At 18.1% G+C, this 19,589-nt stretch overlaps 3 long non-coding RNA genes across 3 annotated transcripts in view; all 3 read right to left on the bottom strand.

The window, feature by feature from the left end:
* LOC133666514 (uncharacterized) overlaps positions 1 to 19,589 on the bottom strand; it is a 224,020-nt gene that overhangs the window by 130,819 nt on the left and 73,612 nt on the right. The window lies entirely within an intron of this gene.
* On the bottom strand, positions 4,927 to 5,858 carry LOC133666643 (uncharacterized). Its single transcript, XR_009831047.1, has 2 exons — positions 5,301 to 5,858; positions 4,927 to 4,969 (listed from the first exon to the last, which is right to left on the bottom strand). It is a non-coding gene; the product is annotated as an uncharacterized LOC133666643 (long non-coding RNA).
* Positions 15,700 to 16,631, bottom strand: LOC133666642 (uncharacterized). The gene is made up of 2 exons (XR_009831046.1): positions 16,074 to 16,631; positions 15,700 to 15,742 (listed from the first exon to the last, which is right to left on the bottom strand). It is a non-coding gene; the product is annotated as an uncharacterized LOC133666642 (long non-coding RNA).

The raw sequence follows: 19,589 nt of genomic DNA, 5'->3' as shown, positions 1-19,589 counted from the left end.
ACTAAATTTTCCCTAGTTATTCTATGACAATCGCTTCAAATCTATTATCGAATAAAGTTGGAATTAAACTATTTAGCTAAATAATAATTAAAATTTATTAAATTAATATTTTTAATAATTTTATTATTTTTATATTTACATTATACTATAATCTAAATTTTCTAAGATTTTTAATTTTAACAGAATTTTTGGTTATTATAGTTTTATTTTATATTATTGATAATGAATATAATACATGATTATTTTTAATTTTTTAATATTTTCTGTTTGTGAATTAGTTTTGGGTATATCATTATTAGCAAGAATAAATTATGAATTATGTCATCGAAAATTAAGAATATTAGATTTAATTTATTAACTTAGGATTATTATAATTTTATTAATATTTGTATATTTATTTATATTATTTATTAAAAAAATAATTTAAATTTAATTATAATATTATTAATAAATTTACTTAATAAATTTACTTACTTTTAATTGAATTGAATGAATTTTTATTTTTGTAATTTTAGTTTCAATAATATTTCTTACTATTTAATAATATTAACTTTATGAGTTTTTGATTAATTTTTTTATAATTAAATAATAATAGAATAAATTGTTTGTTTATAAATTTATTATTAATAATTTCATTATTATTAGTTTTTATATCAATAAACTTATTGGTATTTTATTTATTTTATGAATTAGATTTATTTTATTGATTTTTTATTTAATTGCCAAATGACGATGATTAAGAAAATCCTTAATTATCAAATTTAATTAATATTTTATACAATAATTTTTTCATTAATTATATTATATATTATTTATTATATTTATTGAATTGTAGATTAAATTAATTGTAGATTAAATTTAATATTAATTGAAAAATTAAATTTAAATTTAAATTTAATATTATTTATGTATTTATTAATATCATTTTCAGTTAAAATTCCAATTTATTTACTTCATGGTTGATTATTAAAGACTCATGTTGAAGCATGATGGTTATTATGAATCAATAATTTTAGCTTCAATTATATTGAAATTAGGAGGATATGGAATATTATGATTAATAAAAATTTTTAAGAATCAATTTATTTTTATACAAAAAATTTTAATTGTAATTAATTCATTTGGAATTTTAATTTTAAGATTAATATGTTTATCTCAGTATGATATAAAATCTATTATTGCAATTTCATCAATTGTATATATAGGATTAATAATTATAAGAATATTAACTTTTTTTAAAATAAGAATAAATGGTGGTTATTTAATAATAATTTCTCGTGGTCTTAAATTTTCAGGATTATTTTTTCTTAGTAAATATAATTTATAAACAAACTAGACGTTTAATATTTGTTAATAAAGATATAATTAACTTTATATCTACAATATTTTTATTTTGATTTGTAATATGTTCATCTATATTTATCTATATAATCTATATAATATAGGATCACCTGTTTCATTAAATTTAGTAAGTGAAATTATATTAATACTTATGGTTTAGTATCATGATTAAAATTTATAATTATTATTTTAAAAATATATCGTTTATTTAGATTTATTTATTTATATTAACTAATCATGGAAAAACTTATATAAGATTTAAAATTAATAATTTTATTTATTGGTTGAATATTTTATTTTAATAATACACTATTTTAATAATTGAATTCCATTAAATTTAATGTTTTCAAAATTATATTTTATTTAATATTTATTTAAATAGTTTAATAAAAATATTGATTTGTGAAATTATATAAATATAAATTTATTTTAAATTATCATAAAAATATAATTAATTGGAATTTTGTTATTTAAATTTAGATTATTTATTATATTATTAAGATTTTTATATTTAAGTAAAATTGTTATTTTAAATAAAATATTTATACATTTAATTCTATAAAATTTAATTTTTAATAATAATTGATTATAAATCATTAATACTCATTTTTTTAGTAAGGATTTTTCTATAATTATTTATTTATTGAATTAGATATATAAATTTAAGAGAATTAAAAATAAATCGGTTTTTATATTTAATAATTTTATTTTTAATTTCTATATATATATTAATTTCAAGACCAAATATATTATCAATTATTTTAGGTTGAGATAAGTTAGAATTAATTTTTATTTTTAGTAATTTATCACATAAAAATAAAATCATTTACTTCAGGTAACTTTAACTATTACATATAGTTTATTTTAAAACGTGATATTGGATTATTATTACTTATTAATTATATGTTTAATAATTTATTATGGAAGATGAAATTTATCTTTTTATAAAATAAATAAATTTATAATGATTTTTTTATTGTTAATAGCTTTCACTAAAAGAGCTCAAATTCCTTTTTCAATTTGATTATCAATGGCAATGAAAGATCCAACATCTGTTTCATTTTTAATTCATTCTTCAATATTGATAACAGCTGGAATTTATTTATCAATTCGTTATGTAGATTTATTAGAGCGTAAATATAAAAATATTATTTTATTAATTTCAAAATTAACAATATTATTTGCTGAATTTCAGCAAATTTTGAATTAGATTTAAAAAAAAATTGTTGCTTATTCAACATTAAGACAATTAGGTTTTATAATAAGAATATTATCTAGGATTTACTGAATTAGTATTTTTATTTATTTTATTTATTTATTCATGCAAAATTTAAGTCATTAATATTTATTTATTAATGTGTTGGAAGATATATACATTTTATAAATTGAAATCAAGATATTCAATTATATTATGCTTCAAATATATTATGCTTATCCATTAAAAAGGATAATTATTATTTGTTCAATTTTAAGATTATATTTTTAGTTGGTTATTATTCTAAAGATTTAATTATTGAATGTTTTTCTCTAGAAAAATATATTATTTTTCAACAGTAAATTTAATTATTGGAACAATTTTAACTGTTTCGTGTTCTTTTTGAATAATTTTAGTAATAACAAATAAATATTTAATAATTAATGTTGTATTTAAAAAGAAGATGAAATTATGGAAATTTCTATAATAATAATAATTTTAAGATTAATTTATTATGAATTTATGAATTAATAATATTTAAAATAATAATTATAAGAATAACTATAGGACATAATTTTTATAAATTTGTTTTATTAAGTAATAATTGGTTTATTGCAAATATTATTTATATTTATAAATATAATTTATAAAAGAATTTATAAAAAAAATTAATTTTATCAATATTTAATTATAAAGTATTCATTGAAAAATCAATTATTAAAATATTATCAAGTAAATTTTTATTTTTAACATTAAATTTACATAGTTTTAAAATTACTAATATTATATTAAAATTAATGTATTTTTAACTAGTATAATTTATGTAATTTATTGTTAATTAACATAATTAATTTTATTAATTAATTAATTAAATTATTTATTTAAATAGCTTATATATAGAGTGTAATATTAATGAAAATATTAATGAAAATTTTTAAATTTTTAAATAGATAATAATATATAATTTAGTTAGAATAATATAATATCTAAATAATTTATTAACAATAAATTGCTAAATAATTAGCTTTAATTAATTTAAAATTTATTAAAATTTATTTATTATAACAATATATAAGAAGTAATAATTTACATTTAATTTCGACTTAAAGATTGATTCAATTAATTAAATCCTTATATTATTTTAGTTATTGTAATTATTATAATCTAATTAAAATATTCAATTTAAATAATTGTTTATTCCCTCAAATGATAAAATTAATAAAATTAAAAAATATGAAATTAATGTTCTATAAGATTTTAAAGAATAAATAACAGGTAAAAATAAAATAATTTCAACATCAAAAATTAAGAATATTATTGTTATTAAAAAAAAAAAAAGGAAGTGAAAAGGATAAATTAGATTTTGTAATAGGGCTAAATCCACATTCAAAAGGAGATCTTTTTCAAAATCTTTTTTTTTTATTGAAATAAATTTATTAAAAGGATTAATGAAATTAAAGTGATTAATAAAAACATAAAAGATATATATATATATAATTATATTAAATTTAATTAATTTTCTTAATTGAAAATTAAACGTATTTATTTATACAATATATATATATATATATAAATAATTGAAATTTAATTTTTAAATTTAAATCAATAAATAAACAAAATATAAATAAATAAAAATAATCAAATTACATCAATAAAATGTCAATATCAAATGGCTAATTCAAAATTTATATTATGTTTATTTCAAAAATGAATTTTTAACAGTCGATATGGAGATACTAAAAGAAAAATGATCCAATTAGTACATGTAAACCATGAAATCTAATAGCTATAAAAAAAATTGAATAAAAAAAAGAAATAGAATCATAAATTTTATCATTAAAGCAAAAAAAAAAAAAAAAAGAATTTAAATATTCAATTGTTTATAAAATAGTAAAATAAATCCCTAATAAAATTGTTTGTGTTATATAAAATTTTCTATATTTTAATTTATTAATAATTAAATAATAATGACTTAATGTTACTGTAAATCTTACCTGGAGAAATTAAAGTAAATGAATTTAATAATGGAATTTCTATTGAATTAAAAATTTAATATTTTTGGTGGTCATAATATATCAATTCCAATTTCATATTTGGGAAGATTGATGTATGAAAAAAAGTCAAAAAAAAAAAAAAAAAAAAAAAAACAAAATATATTAATTCTAAAATAAGTAAAATTATTCTAAATTTTTAAAAATTAATAATAAAAAATGTATGTAATCCTTTATAATAAAATATTCTATCTCGAATAATATCACAAAATCAAAATATTATAATTAAAGTGGTATTAATTATATTTAAAATTATAAGTAAAAAAATTGTTCTTGTTAATTCAAATAATCTAAAAGATAAAATAATTGGTCATGGGCAATTTATGATTACATTAAATGAAAAGTTTTTCTTCATTATTTATTAATTAAAATTCATTTGATTCTGAAAAATATAAAATTAAGAAAATTGAAAATACATATCATTGAATAATTGATATAAAAATTTCTAAAGTTAATAATGTATTTTGAATTAATAAATTAATTGGAATTATTGCAATAAAATTTCTAATAAAAATACCTAATAATGTTAAAATTAAATGTCCTGAAATTAAATTTGCTGATAATCAAATTGATAAAGTTCATTGATAAAGTCAAATAATTAATTTAACTAATTCAATAATAACTATAAAATTAATTAAAAATATTGGAGAGTCTTTATTGGAAAGCATTTTTTTTATCATATATTTCATATCAATCTTCTTACCAATACTTACTATTTTATCTCGTTCATCTTGTTACATGATACATTGATATTAATGTTCTTTTGATATACTTAAATCATTTTCATCTAAATTAATATTCACAACTAAATTCTTCTTCTTGTATCTTATTTGGAAAATGCACAAATGAAACATAAAAAGCATAAAAATGTACATAAATATAAATTCACAGAATATCTATTGGAAATAATTAATATGTTTGTAATTAAATATTAAATTATAAAGATTATAATCATAGAAGAATAACAAAAATAACAATGTTTGATTCTGTTTGTTTTAATTTTCTAATGAAAAAAGAAAAATGAATATTTTAACCTGATGGACATTTAATCCAAGCTTAGTATTTTATTGCCATTATATTTTCAGATATATGTTTTACCGAAGGACCAAAAGTATTCCTATATCTAATCCAATCAAATTTCTTGTTCCGTTTCATTACTTACATTTAAAAATGATAGAATAGAATAGCTGTAAAGTCATGCTTCTGCATAACATTTTAAGGCTGCCTGTGTATTCTGACAGTGTGCAGTGTCAGACAGGCATATTGGATGAATTTTTCCTTATAAAAAAACAAAAAATATTTATATATTTATTACATAAAAGTCAGATGTTAACATTTGACTTATTCCAATAATATATATAGAGGTTAATTTTTAATTTTATGATTTTATGAAAACTTACACGACATTTAAGAACACTAGAGTCAAAACTTTCTTCACCACTTTTACAAGAAAATACAATGCATTCTATGGATTCTATGGATTCAATGCATGCAATGGATTCTAATGAAACACGAGATGACATTACATTACAAATTTTTGCATTTATTAATGACAATTGAACAAATCCACGGATCTTTCGACCTTTATCTCGATTTTATCTTCTACAGAAAAAAATTAAGGCAATCGTGTCCGTAATAAGGTTACGTGTGCTTCGGAATTGATGAATTTTCTTTATCCACATGATTCTTTAAACACTGCGTCATAGAATTTGTTTTTACAAGACAAATCACGAGATTAGACCATTATAAATTCCACATTGTCGATTTCCACGTAATATAGTTAAATAACATTAATATAGACAATTAAATCTTATTTTAGAACAAGATATATTTAAAATGGATTATTATTATTATTATTATTATTACGAATGTTTATCAATATATTTAAACACCAAAATTATTATGAATTTAAATATTTCTGCATTATTATAATTCTTCGTATTCTAATTATATCGTATAATTTTAAAAAGTATAATCTTCAAAATAACAAAACTATGAAAATTAATATGGAGAGAAACTATATGTGAGATTTATATTTACGTATGTTCTAAAATTCTACTATATAAACAATTGTTAATTTTATAATACAAATTGGTAAAAATATTCCAGAATTGATAAAAATTTCCAGAAAAATAGTTGAATTATTTACATTTCCACACTTTCAAATTAAATAAATAAAGAAAACTAAAGAAAACTAAAACACTTCACTAAGCACTTATTTAATATTTATGTATTAAGCATTTATTAAAATATTATTATTTCATACCATTGATTTTCTTTTTTTATTTCTTTTTACTGTCAAATTTTCAACTTTCATAACTTTCATTTTATAATCGTTAAGGTTACGTGTTATTTCGCATTATTCGTAGCAATCTTTTAAAATTATGCATTAAATTTGTTTATATATTTATAATTTACATTTTACATCGTATTTTTAAATATATTATTAATATATGTTTATGTATATGTATATGATTTACAAAATATAAATTCACAGAATATCTATTGGAAAATAATTAAACGTGACGACAAAAAACGATATTTAAATATCCTAAACGTATCTTAGCTCTTTTATAACAGCATTCGATTTAAATTGTTATATATAAATATATATATATATTTACAATATAACAATTACATTGTTATAAATTAATAATGTACCACACCTGTTCACAATATTATTTTAATTATTTTAATTATCATAATTTTGATATATATTTAGTTATAAAAAATTAATTAACAAATATATGATATCACAAATTTATTTATCGAATAAATAACACTAATATTATCAGACGATATATATGACGTTTTTCATAAAAATATAAACTATTTATATTATCAAAAATCTTTATCTTTCTTTAATTTTCACCTTTATAAAAGGATACAATATATGCGTATATATATGTACATTTGTATTGTATACATACACACACATTTATACATATATAAACACATAAAATACGATCAATCTTTAATTTTTTTTAAATTAATTTACATAATATGTTTGAACGAAGTACTTTTTTTAATGTAAATATGTAAATCCAATTTGTGTAAAATTTATTAATTTTTAATTATTAACTTGTTAATAAGAATTTTATATGTACAGTTAGTCGCAGAAGTTTTCATACACTTTACACATATTCAATTAAATTCGTGTTATCGAAATCAACGATAATTTTGTTTTATATGAAATATTGCGAGTATAATAATATGAAACCATTTTTTTATTATGGAACATCATTTCAAAGCAGTGAAATTAATTTTTCAAATTTCAACATTATTTTTCTTTATATATAATTTCATTACGTAATGTTTCAAGATAAAATAAAATTTTAAATTACAAGATATTTAATTCTAAATCTATCATCGGAGATAAAAAGAAGTATATTTTCAGCAAAAATTGTATCCAAAATATGAAAAAATGAAAGTTGATTTCACATACTCAAAAAAATTTTTGTCCAAAAATAAATTATTCTATACATAACACTTTAATATATTGCTATATATAAGTTTTCATCGAAATCAAATCTTTCATAATAATTCAATTTCTTTACAAGATACTATAAAAAAATTTGCATGCCTATATATTAAATTACAAATAAAACCTCGAATAATCAAACTAACGGTAGTAATATCAGTAGTCTAAGAGCGTAATATAATTTTTTAGATAATTCAATAATTTATATTATTCATGAAATATGATAGTTTTACTGTATATTACCTGTTTATATATATACGTATACATATATATATGCATGCTTGTATATATATATATATCAGTTTTTCCAGCTTTTTCATCTTTTTTCCTTCTTATCTATCGAATTATTTTCCAAATTACTATTATCGCATTTCCTTCTTTTTCTTTCTTTTTCAATGCTTCTGAATACGTAAGAATACCGTTAACGAAGATATTAAATTTATACTTATTTTTACTCATAAATTTATCTTCAATTTTTTTATGACTCATTCGTTCAATTACGTATCGCTTATTATATCATTTTCAAACTTCTAATTTCGTCATGCCAATCTTTATCATTGCCTACCATAGAATATATGTTAAATATATAAAAATATATTAGATAGATATCATATTATCCTCTAATAAGAAACGATAACATCTAACTTCAAAATTTTCATTTTACTGTGTAGTAAAATTGTAGATTCCAAATTGTGTTGAGTCGTTGAATCCAAATATAATCTATTTCTATCTAAACTTGCAACTGTTAAAGTATCATTTCGAAAACTTGTGTATCTGCATCATCCGTAGTTAGATTATCGAAATCTAAAATTTTATTTAAGTAAAATGAATATTTCATAAAAATATTTCATCTTCTCCAATCTTCTTATTCCAATGCTTATACTATTTTATCTTGTTCATCTTGTTACGTGATACATTAATGTTCTTTTGATACGTTTAAATAATTTTCATCTAAATTAATATTCACAACTAAATTCTTCTGACAATCTTGTATCTTATTTTGAAAATGCACAAATGAAATGTTAAAAGCATGATAATGTACCATAGCGTACGAATCGCTTGTTGTAGAGTAACCAGCTAAAATTGAGCATAAAGATCAACGTTTCCCGCTTGTAAAGAACGAAGAGAACTATATTTGTCTCCTTTATCTTCAGAGATATAATCGTTTTAATAATACACTATTCATAAAATTTTAAAATTTTTCTTCTTTATATGATCGTAATGTATGAACTGTTTGTAGAGGAGTAGACAGTCAAAATTGGGTAAAGGATTCTCACGATAAGGAATGTCGAACGTTATGATCGTATAAAGATGAAGAAATTTTTGAATTTCTTTAGAATTCGGTAATCTCTTTCGTTATATATGTATTGTATCGTTTTTATATTTACTACATATTTATTCAATATATGTATGGTTCTTTCGTATATTTGTGCATTGCTATTATTATGCGTATGTACTATGTTTATATTGCGTTATGTTATATTTATTATGTTATTAGATATATATATATATATCTTTGAAATATATCGGAATATATGTATTTAAACTTGAATACTTAACGATGATTTAATGAAAGTGTTCTTCTTCTTATTTGTATGTATATACATCTTTTCTGTATGCTTTGTGTATAAATATGTATATATACGTATGTGATTATTGTTCGAATGTATATCGCTATTATTAAATATCCGCTATATTTATGTTACAATATATTTATTATATATATTTTATATTTTCGGAGTATGAAGGAAGATACATTTCTTTTTAGTTTAGGTATATATCGTTTCTGTGTGTGTTTGTACATATATATATGATTTTTACATGTGTGTGTAAATCGTTATTATTATATACCTACTATATTTATATCGTGTTATACTATGTTATGTTCCTATTATATTTGTACATATATATCGTTTTAATTGCGTGTGTTTATATATATACCATTTTATCTGTCCATATATGTGTGTTTCTTAACACCACCACTCTTGTACATAAGAACTTTTAAAACTTTTTCAAGATATCGTTTTTATATGTCTATTATATATATATTATTCGAATAATGTATGTGTATGTATATCTTAAACGAACGTATGTGTGTATATATTATTTTTGTGCGTTTGTATAGCGCTGTATCGTTTACTTACTATATTTATATTACGTTGTATATGCGATATATTTTCGGAGATACAACGGTTTTAATTATGAAATTTTTTCTTTTTATCTAAATATAATACGTAAATCCAGAGATGTAAAGTAACGAATGAAAATACGTTTTCTTTTTATCTTATATATGTAGTTTCTGTATATAATCTGTATATATATTATTTCTTGTGTGTATGAATTTATATATGTACTTATACGATTTATGTATGGATAGCTATATAGCTATAATGTAGCTCTAATATAATAAAATAGCTATAGTACATATATATGATTTATGTATTATATTATTATTATATCCAGAGATAAAGTGGTTTTAACATTACCTAATTCTAAAAATTTCAAAATTTCCTATTCGTTATACGATCATAATGTAGAATAACCAGCCAAAATTGAATGTAATGAGTTCTCTCGACAATGGGTTTCATGCTCGTATGAAGAAATTTTGGAATCCTTAGAATTCGGTAATCTTAAAATAGGTGAATTACTGAAGATAATAGACATATATATATTTTGTTATAATTGCAACCAGAAAACATTGTCATTTACACTAAATTTTCCCTAGTTATTCTATGACAATCGCTTCAAATCTATTATCGAATAAAGTTGGAATTAAACTATTTAGCTAAATAATAATTAAAATTTATTAAATTAATATTTTTAATAATTTTATTATCTTTTATATTTACATTATACTATAATCTAAATTTTCTAAGATTTTTAATTTTAACAGAATTTTTGGTTATTATAGTTTTATTTTATATTATTGATAATGAATATAATACATGATTATTTTTAATTTTTTTAATATTTTCTGTTTGTGAATTAGTTTTGGGTATATCATTATTAGCAAGAATAAATTATGAATTATGTCATCGAAAATTAAGAATATTAGATTTAATTTATTAACTTAGGATTATTATAATTTTATTAATATTTGTATATTTATTTATATTATTTATTAAAAAAATAATTTAAATTTAATTATAATATTATTAATAAATTTACTTAATAAATTTACTTACTTTTAATTGAATTGAATGAATTTTTATTTTTGTAATTTTAGTTTCAATAATATTTCTTACTATTTAATAATATTAACTTTATGAGGTTTTTGATTAATTTTTTTATAATTAAATAATAATAGAATAAATTGTTTGTTTATAAATTTATTATTAATAATTTCATTATTATTAGTTTTTATATCAATAAACTTATTGGTATTTTATTTATTTTATGAATTAGATTTATTTTATTGATTTTTTATTTAATTGCCAAATGACGATGATTAAGAAAATCCTTAATTATCAAATTTAATTAATATTTTATACAATAATTTTTTCATTAATTATATTATATATTATTTATTATATTTATTGAATTGTAGATTAAATTAATTGTAGATTAAATTTAATATTAATTGAAAAATTAAATTTAAATTTAAATTTAATATTATTTATGTATTTATTAATATCATTTTCAGTTAAAATTCCAATTTATTTACTTCATGGTTGATTATTAAAGACTCATGTTGAAGCATGATGGTTATTATGAATCAATAATTTTAGCTTCAATTATATTGAAATTAGGAGGATATGGAATATTATGATTAATAAAAATTTTTAAGAATCAATTTATTTTTATACAAAAATTTTAATTGTAATTAATTCATTTGGAATTTTAATTTTAAGATTAATATGTTTATCTCAGTATGATATAAAATCTATTATTGCAATTTCATCAATTGTATATATAGGATTAATAATTATAAGAATATTAACTTTTTTTAAAATAAGAATAAATGGTGGTTATTTAATAATAATTTCTCGTGGTCTTAAATTTTCAGGATTATTTTTTCTTAGTAAATATAATTTATAAACAAACTAGACGTTTAATATTTGTTAATAAAGATATAATTAACTTTATATCTACAATATTTTTATTTTGATTTGTAATATGTTCATCTATATTTATCTATATAATCTATATAATATAGGATCACCTGTTTCATTAAATTTAGTAAGTGAAATTATATTAATACTTATGGTTTAGTATCATGATTAAAATTTATAATTATTATTTTAAAAATATATCGTTTATTTAGATTTATTTATTTATATTAACTAATCATGGAAAAACTTATATAAGATTTAAAATTAATAATTTTATTTATTGGTTGAATATTTTATTTTAATAATACACTATTTTAATAATTGAATTCCATTAAATTTAATGTTTTCAAAATTATATTTTATTTAATATTTATTTAAATAGTTTAATAAAAATATTGATTTGTGAAATTATATAAATATAAATTTATTTTAAATTATCATAAAAATATAATTAATTGGAATTTTGTTATTTAAATTTAGATTATTTATTATATTATTAAGATTTTTATATTTAAGTAAAATTGTTATTTTAAATAAAATATTTATACATTTAATTCTATAAAATTTATTTTTAATAATAATTGATTATAAATCATTAATACTCATTTTTTTAGTAAGGATTTTTCTATAATTATTTATTTATTGAATTAGATATATAAATTTAAGAGAATTAAAAATAAATCGGTTTTTATATTTAATAATTTTATTTTTAATTTCTATATATATATTAATTTCAAGACCAAATATATTATCAATTATTTTAGGTTGAGATAAGTTAGAATTAATTTTTATTTTTAGTAATTTATCACATAAAAATAAAATCATTTACTTCAGGTAACTTTAACTATTACATATAGTTTATTTTAAAACGTGATATTGGATTATTATTACTTATTAATTATATGTTTAATAATTTATTATGGAAGATGAAATTTATCTTTTTATAAAATAAATAAATTTATAATGATTTTTTTATTGTTAATAGCTTTCACTAAAAGAGCTCAAATTCCTTTTTCAATTTGATTATCAATGGCAATGAAAGATCCAACATCTGTTTCATTTTTAATTCATTCTTCAATATTGATAACAGCTGGAATTTATTTATCAATTCGTTATGTAGATTTATTAGAGCGTAAATATAAAAATATTATTTTATTAATTTCAAAATTAACAATATTATTTGCTGAATTTCAGCAAATTTTGAATTAGATTTAAAAAAAAATTGTTGCTTATTCAACATTAAGACAATTAGGTTTTATAATAAGAATATTATCTAGGATTTACTGAATTAGTATTTTTATTTATTTTATTTATTTATTCATGCAAAATTTAAGTCATTAATATTTATTTATTAATGTGTTGGAAGATATATACATTTTATAAATTGAAATCAAGATATTCAATTATATTATGCTTCAAATATATTATGCTTATCCATTAAAAAGGATAATTATTATTTGTTCAATTTTAAGATTATATTTTTAGTTGGTTATTATTCTAAAGATTTAATTATTGAATGTTTTTTCTAGAAAAATATATTATTTTTCAACAGTAAATTTAATTATTGGAACAATTTTAACTGTTTCGTGTTCTTTTTGAATAATTTTAGTAATAACAAATAAATATTTAATAATTAATGTTGTATTTAAAAAGAAGATGAAATTATGGAAATTTCTATAATAATAATAATTTTAAGATTAATTTATTATGAATTTATGAATTAATAATATTTAAAATAATAATTATAAGAATAACTATAGGACATAATTTTTATAAATTTGTTTTATTAAGTAATAATTGGTTTATTGCAAATATTATTTATATTTATAAATATAATTTATAAAAGAATTTATAAAAAAAATTAATTTTATCAATATTTAATTATAAAGTATTCATTGAAAAATCAATTATTAAAATATTATCAAGTAAATTTTTATTTTTAACATTAAATTTACATAGTTTTAAAATTACTAATATTATATTAAAATTAATGTATTTTTAACTAGTATAATTTATGTAATTTATTTTTTAATTAACATAATTAATTTTATTAATTAATTAATTAAATTATTTATTTAAATAGCTTATATATAGAGTGTAATATTAATGAAAATATTAATGAAAATTTTTAAATTTTTTAAATAGATAATAATATATAATTTAGTTAGAATAATATAATATCTAAATAATTTATTAACAATAAATTGCTAAATAATTAGCTTTAATTAATTTAAAATTTATTAAAATTTATTTATTATAACAATATATAAGAAGTAATAATTTACATTTAATTTCGACTTAAAGATTGATTCAATTAATTAAATCCTTATATTATTTTAGTTATTGTAATTATTATAATCTAATTAAAATATTCAATTTAAATAATTGTTTATTCCCTCAAATGATAAAATTAATAAAATTAAAAAATATGAAATTAATGTTCTATAAGATTTTAAAGAATAAATAACAGGTAAAAATAAAATAATTTCAACATCAAAAATTAAGAATATTATTGTTATTAAAAAAAAAAAAGGAAGTGAAAAGGATAAATTAGATTTTGTAATAGGGCTAAATCCACATTCAAAAGGAGATCTTTTTCAAAATCTTTTTTTTATTGAAATAAATTTATTAAAAGGATTAATGAAATTAAAGTGATTAATAAAAACATAAAAAGATATATATATATAATTATATTAAATTTAATTAATTTTCTTAATTGAAAATTAAACGTATTTATTTATACAATATATATATATATATATATATAAATAATTGAAATTTAATTTTTAAATTTAAATCAATAAATAAACAAAATATAAATAAATAAAAATAATCAAATTACATCAATAAAATGTCAATATCAAATGGCTAATTCAAAATTTATATTATGTTTATTTCAAAAATGAATTTTTAACAGTCGATATGGAGATACTAAAAGAAAAATGATTCAATTAGTACATGTAAACCATGAAATCTAATAGCTATAAAAAAAATTGAATAAAAAAAAGAAATAGAATCATAAATTTTATCATTAAAGCAAAAAAAAAAAAAAAAGAATTTAAATATTCAATTGTTTATAAAATAGTAAAATAAATCCCTAATAAAATTGTTTGTGTTATATAAAATTTTCTATATTTTAATTTATTAATAATTAAATAATAATGACTTAATGTTACTGTAAATCTTACCTGGAGAAATTAAAGTAAATGAATTTAATAATGGAATTTCTATTGAATTAAAAAATTTAATATTTTTGGTGGTCATAATATATCAATTCCAATTTCATATTTGGGAAGATTGATGTATGAAAAAAAAAAAAAAAAAAAAAAAAAAAATACAAAATATATTAATTCTAAAATAAGTAAAATTATTCTAAATTTTTAAAAATTAATAATAAAAATGTATGTAATCCTTTATAATAAAATATTCTATCTCGAATAATATCACAAAATCAAAATATTATAATTAAAGTGGTATTAATTATATTTAAAATTATAAGTAAAAAAATTGTTCTTGTTAATTCAAATAATCTAAAAGATAAAATAATTGGTCATGGGCAATTTATGATTACATTAAATGAAAAGTTTTTCTTCATTATTTATTAATTAAAATTCATTTGATTCTGAAAAATATAAAATTAAGAAAATTGAAAATACATATCATTGAATAATTGATATAAAAATTTCTAAAGTTAATAATGTATTTTGAATTAATAAATTAATTGGAATTATTGCAATAAAATTTCTAATAAAAATACCTAATAATGTTAAAATTAAATGTCCTGAAATTAAATTTGCTGATAATCAAATTGATAAAGTTCATTGATAAAGTCAAATAATTAATTTAACTAATTCAATAATAACTATAAAATTAATTAAAAATATTGGAGAGTCTTTATTGGAAAGCATTTTTTTTATCATATATTTCATATCAATCTTCTTACCAATACTTACTATTTTATCTCGTTCATCTTGTTACATGATACATTGATATTAATGTTCTTTTGATATACTTAAATCATTTTCATCTAAATTAATATTCACAACTAAATTCTTCTTCTTGTATCTTATTTGGAAAATGCACAAATGAAACATAAAAAGCATAAAAATGTACATAAATATAAATTCACAGAATATCTATTGGAAATAATTAATATGTTTGTAATTAAATATTAAATTATAAAGATTATAATCATAGAAGAATAACAAAAATAACAATGTTTGATTCTGTTTGTTTTAATTTTCTAATGAAAAAAGAAAAATGAATATTTTAACCTGATGGACATTTAATCCAAGCTTAGTATTTTATTGCCATTATATTTTCAGATATATGTTTTACCGAAGGACCAAAAGTATTCCTATATCTAATCCAATCAAATTTCTTGTTCCGTTTCATTACTTACATTTAAAAATGATAGAATAGAATAGCTGTAAAGTCATGCTTCTGCATAACATTTTAAGGCTGCCTGTGTATTCTGACAGTGTGCAGTGTCAGACAGGCATATTGGATGAATTTTTCCTTATAAAAAAACAAAAATATTTATATATTTATTACATAAAAGTCAGATGTTAACATTTGACTTATTCCAATAATATATATAGAGGTTAATTTTTAATTTTATGATTTTATGAAAACTTACACGACATTTAAGAACACTAGAGTCAAAACTTTCTTCACCACTTTTACAAGAAAATACAATGCATTCTATGGATTCTATGGATTCAATGCATGCAATGGATTCTAATGAAACACGAGATGACATTACATTACAAATTTTTGCATTTATTAATGACAATTGAACAAATCCACGGATCTTTCGACCTTTATCTCGATTTTATCTTCTACAGAAAAAAATTAAGGCAATCGTGTCCGTAATAAGGTTACGTGTGCTTCGGAATTGATGAATTTTCTTTATCCACATGATTCTTTAAACACTGCGTCATAGAATTTGTTTTTACAAGACAAATCACGAGATTAGACCATTATAAATTCCACATTGTCGATTTCCACGTAATATAGTTAAATAACATTAATATAGACAATTAAATCTTATTTTAGAACAAGATATATTTAAAATGGATTATTATTATTATTATTATTATTACGAATGTTTATCAATATATTTAAACACCAAAATTATTATGAATTTAAATATTTCTGCATTATTATAATTCTTCGTATTCTAATTATATCGTATAATTTTAAAAAGTATAATCTTCAAAATAACAAAACTATGAAAATTAATATGGAGAGAAACTATATGTGAGATTTATATTTACGTATGTTCTAAAATTCTACTATATAAACAATTGTTAATTTTATAATACAAATTGGTAAAAATATTCCAGAATTGATAAAAATTTCCAGAAAAATAGTTGAATTATTTACATTTCCACACTTTCAAATTAAATAAATAAAGAAAACTAAAGAAAACTAAAATACTTCAACTTAAAGCATTTATTAAAATATTTATTATTTCAAACCATTCATTTTCTTTTTTTATTTCTTTTTACTGTCAAATTTTCCACTTTCGTATAGGTTATAATCGTTAAGGTTACGTGTTATTTCGCATTATTCGTAACAATCTTTTGAAATTATGCATTAAATTTGTTTATATATTTATAATTTATATTTTATACCGTATTTTTAAATAAATACTATAAATACATGTGTGTATATTCATACATACGCATATGATTTACAAAATACAAATTCACAGAATATCTAATACAAAATAATTAAACGTGACGACAAATAACGACATTTAGATTAAATAACCTATTTTAGCTCTTCTGCAACAGCATTTGATTTAAAGTATTATATATATTATATTATGTATATATAAAATATATGATATCAATCTTTTAATTTTGAATATACTTTCAAGTGTTTATTTATAATCTTAGAGTATTAGTATGCAATATATTGATATATTTATAACCATATCTGAAGATTTTAGAGATTTAAAATTCAGAATAAAAATTGTTATATAAAAATTTCTCTGTGACTTATTAATTAAGTTATAATAGTTTAAATTGATGTTGAAGCGAGATGAAGATAATTCAAATTGCTTATAATTTAAATAAATATTATTTAAACGTATTTTAAATAAATATCAATCGACATTTTATACTAATTAATTTTTGCATTTATTTTAAAATCCATTTGGACTCTCTAAAGATAAATATATTTATTTGTTTTATTTTATGTTGAACTGTGTATAGGCATTATGTAAATTGAAATTAATAAACACACACACACACACACACATGTATAAAATTATTGATACAAATTACAAATTTAATCTGCACTAATCAGTTATAATGACGAAATAAAAATTTTTCTGTCTTTGCACGATATATAATGACAAATATTTTATATAATTTTATATATTTTATACTTTAGTACAAATTACCATTTCATTCTATTATTATTGAGTAGATAATGGTTTTCTCTAATAAGTATTCCTAATTTACTATTACTGTCCAAGAATTTCAAGAAGGAAAAGAATTAAAAAATGATAAACAATAACAAAATAAAAATTTGAAAATAATATCTTATGCATTCCATGTTATGTTATGTTATAAATTGTTACTTTCTTTACGAATTTTTAATCGCATCACTTATTCCAATTCGAATAATTCCATTTGCAACTTTCTTGATATAAAATAAATCCTATCTTATTTACCTCGTTCAATCTGTATGATCTGTTCGATTTAACAATTTATTATCGATAAATCGAAGTAACGAACGACAGATTGTAAGACAAAAAGTTTTTTGTCAAATTATATTCGAGATATAGAATACACACACGGTCAACTTCATGAAATCATTTATGCTCCTACATTAAGCCTTGCAGAAATGTAAAAATAACTTATAAATAATTTATATTTTATAATTTTTTAATTTACAATTAAAATTATAAAAATAGGAATTACGAGTAATTATCGACAAAATTAACGTTATATTCTAACGTTATAAAAAAAACGTTCTAAATATTCTACTAAATATTCAAAATATTCAATTTTTCAACAATATTTATTATGTTAAATTATGTTAACTTTCGAGAGTTTTAGTTTAGAGAAAAAAAAAGGTCTATTTTGAATCGGTTATTTCCTCTTGTTTAGCTAGTATTTAATTTCCATTTCCTTGATTTTTTAGATTTATAGGCAGGATTTTCACCCGGCAGAGCATCCGCCGATGCTGTGCGGTATGATTTCGTTACTTTAGCGAGGACTAGGCGCTGGGCTTGGCCTAAGATGCGCAATCCTGATTTATTAAGTCTATCGCACTATGACGCCGCTGCATACGTTGGAATAAATATACCATTGTACAGCATTGACATACATGCGTGGTCCAAGCCCCAGTCTCTTTTCGCTATCGTTAAGCTTACTGCAAGAGCGTTGAATTTTTCTTCTTGCTTTGATTCTTCGCACGTGTGTCATTATTCGCAGGCCCGTATCCAGATA

Source organism: Apis cerana, linkage group LG8 (assembly GCF_029169275.1).
Source record: "Apis cerana isolate GH-2021 linkage group LG8, AcerK_1.0, whole genome shotgun sequence".
NCBI classification, from domain to species: Eukaryota; Metazoa; Arthropoda; class Insecta; order Hymenoptera; family Apidae; genus Apis; species Apis cerana.
The sequence above is the reverse complement of the archived record's forward strand: the minus strand, read 5'-3'. Positions and strand labels throughout refer to the sequence as shown.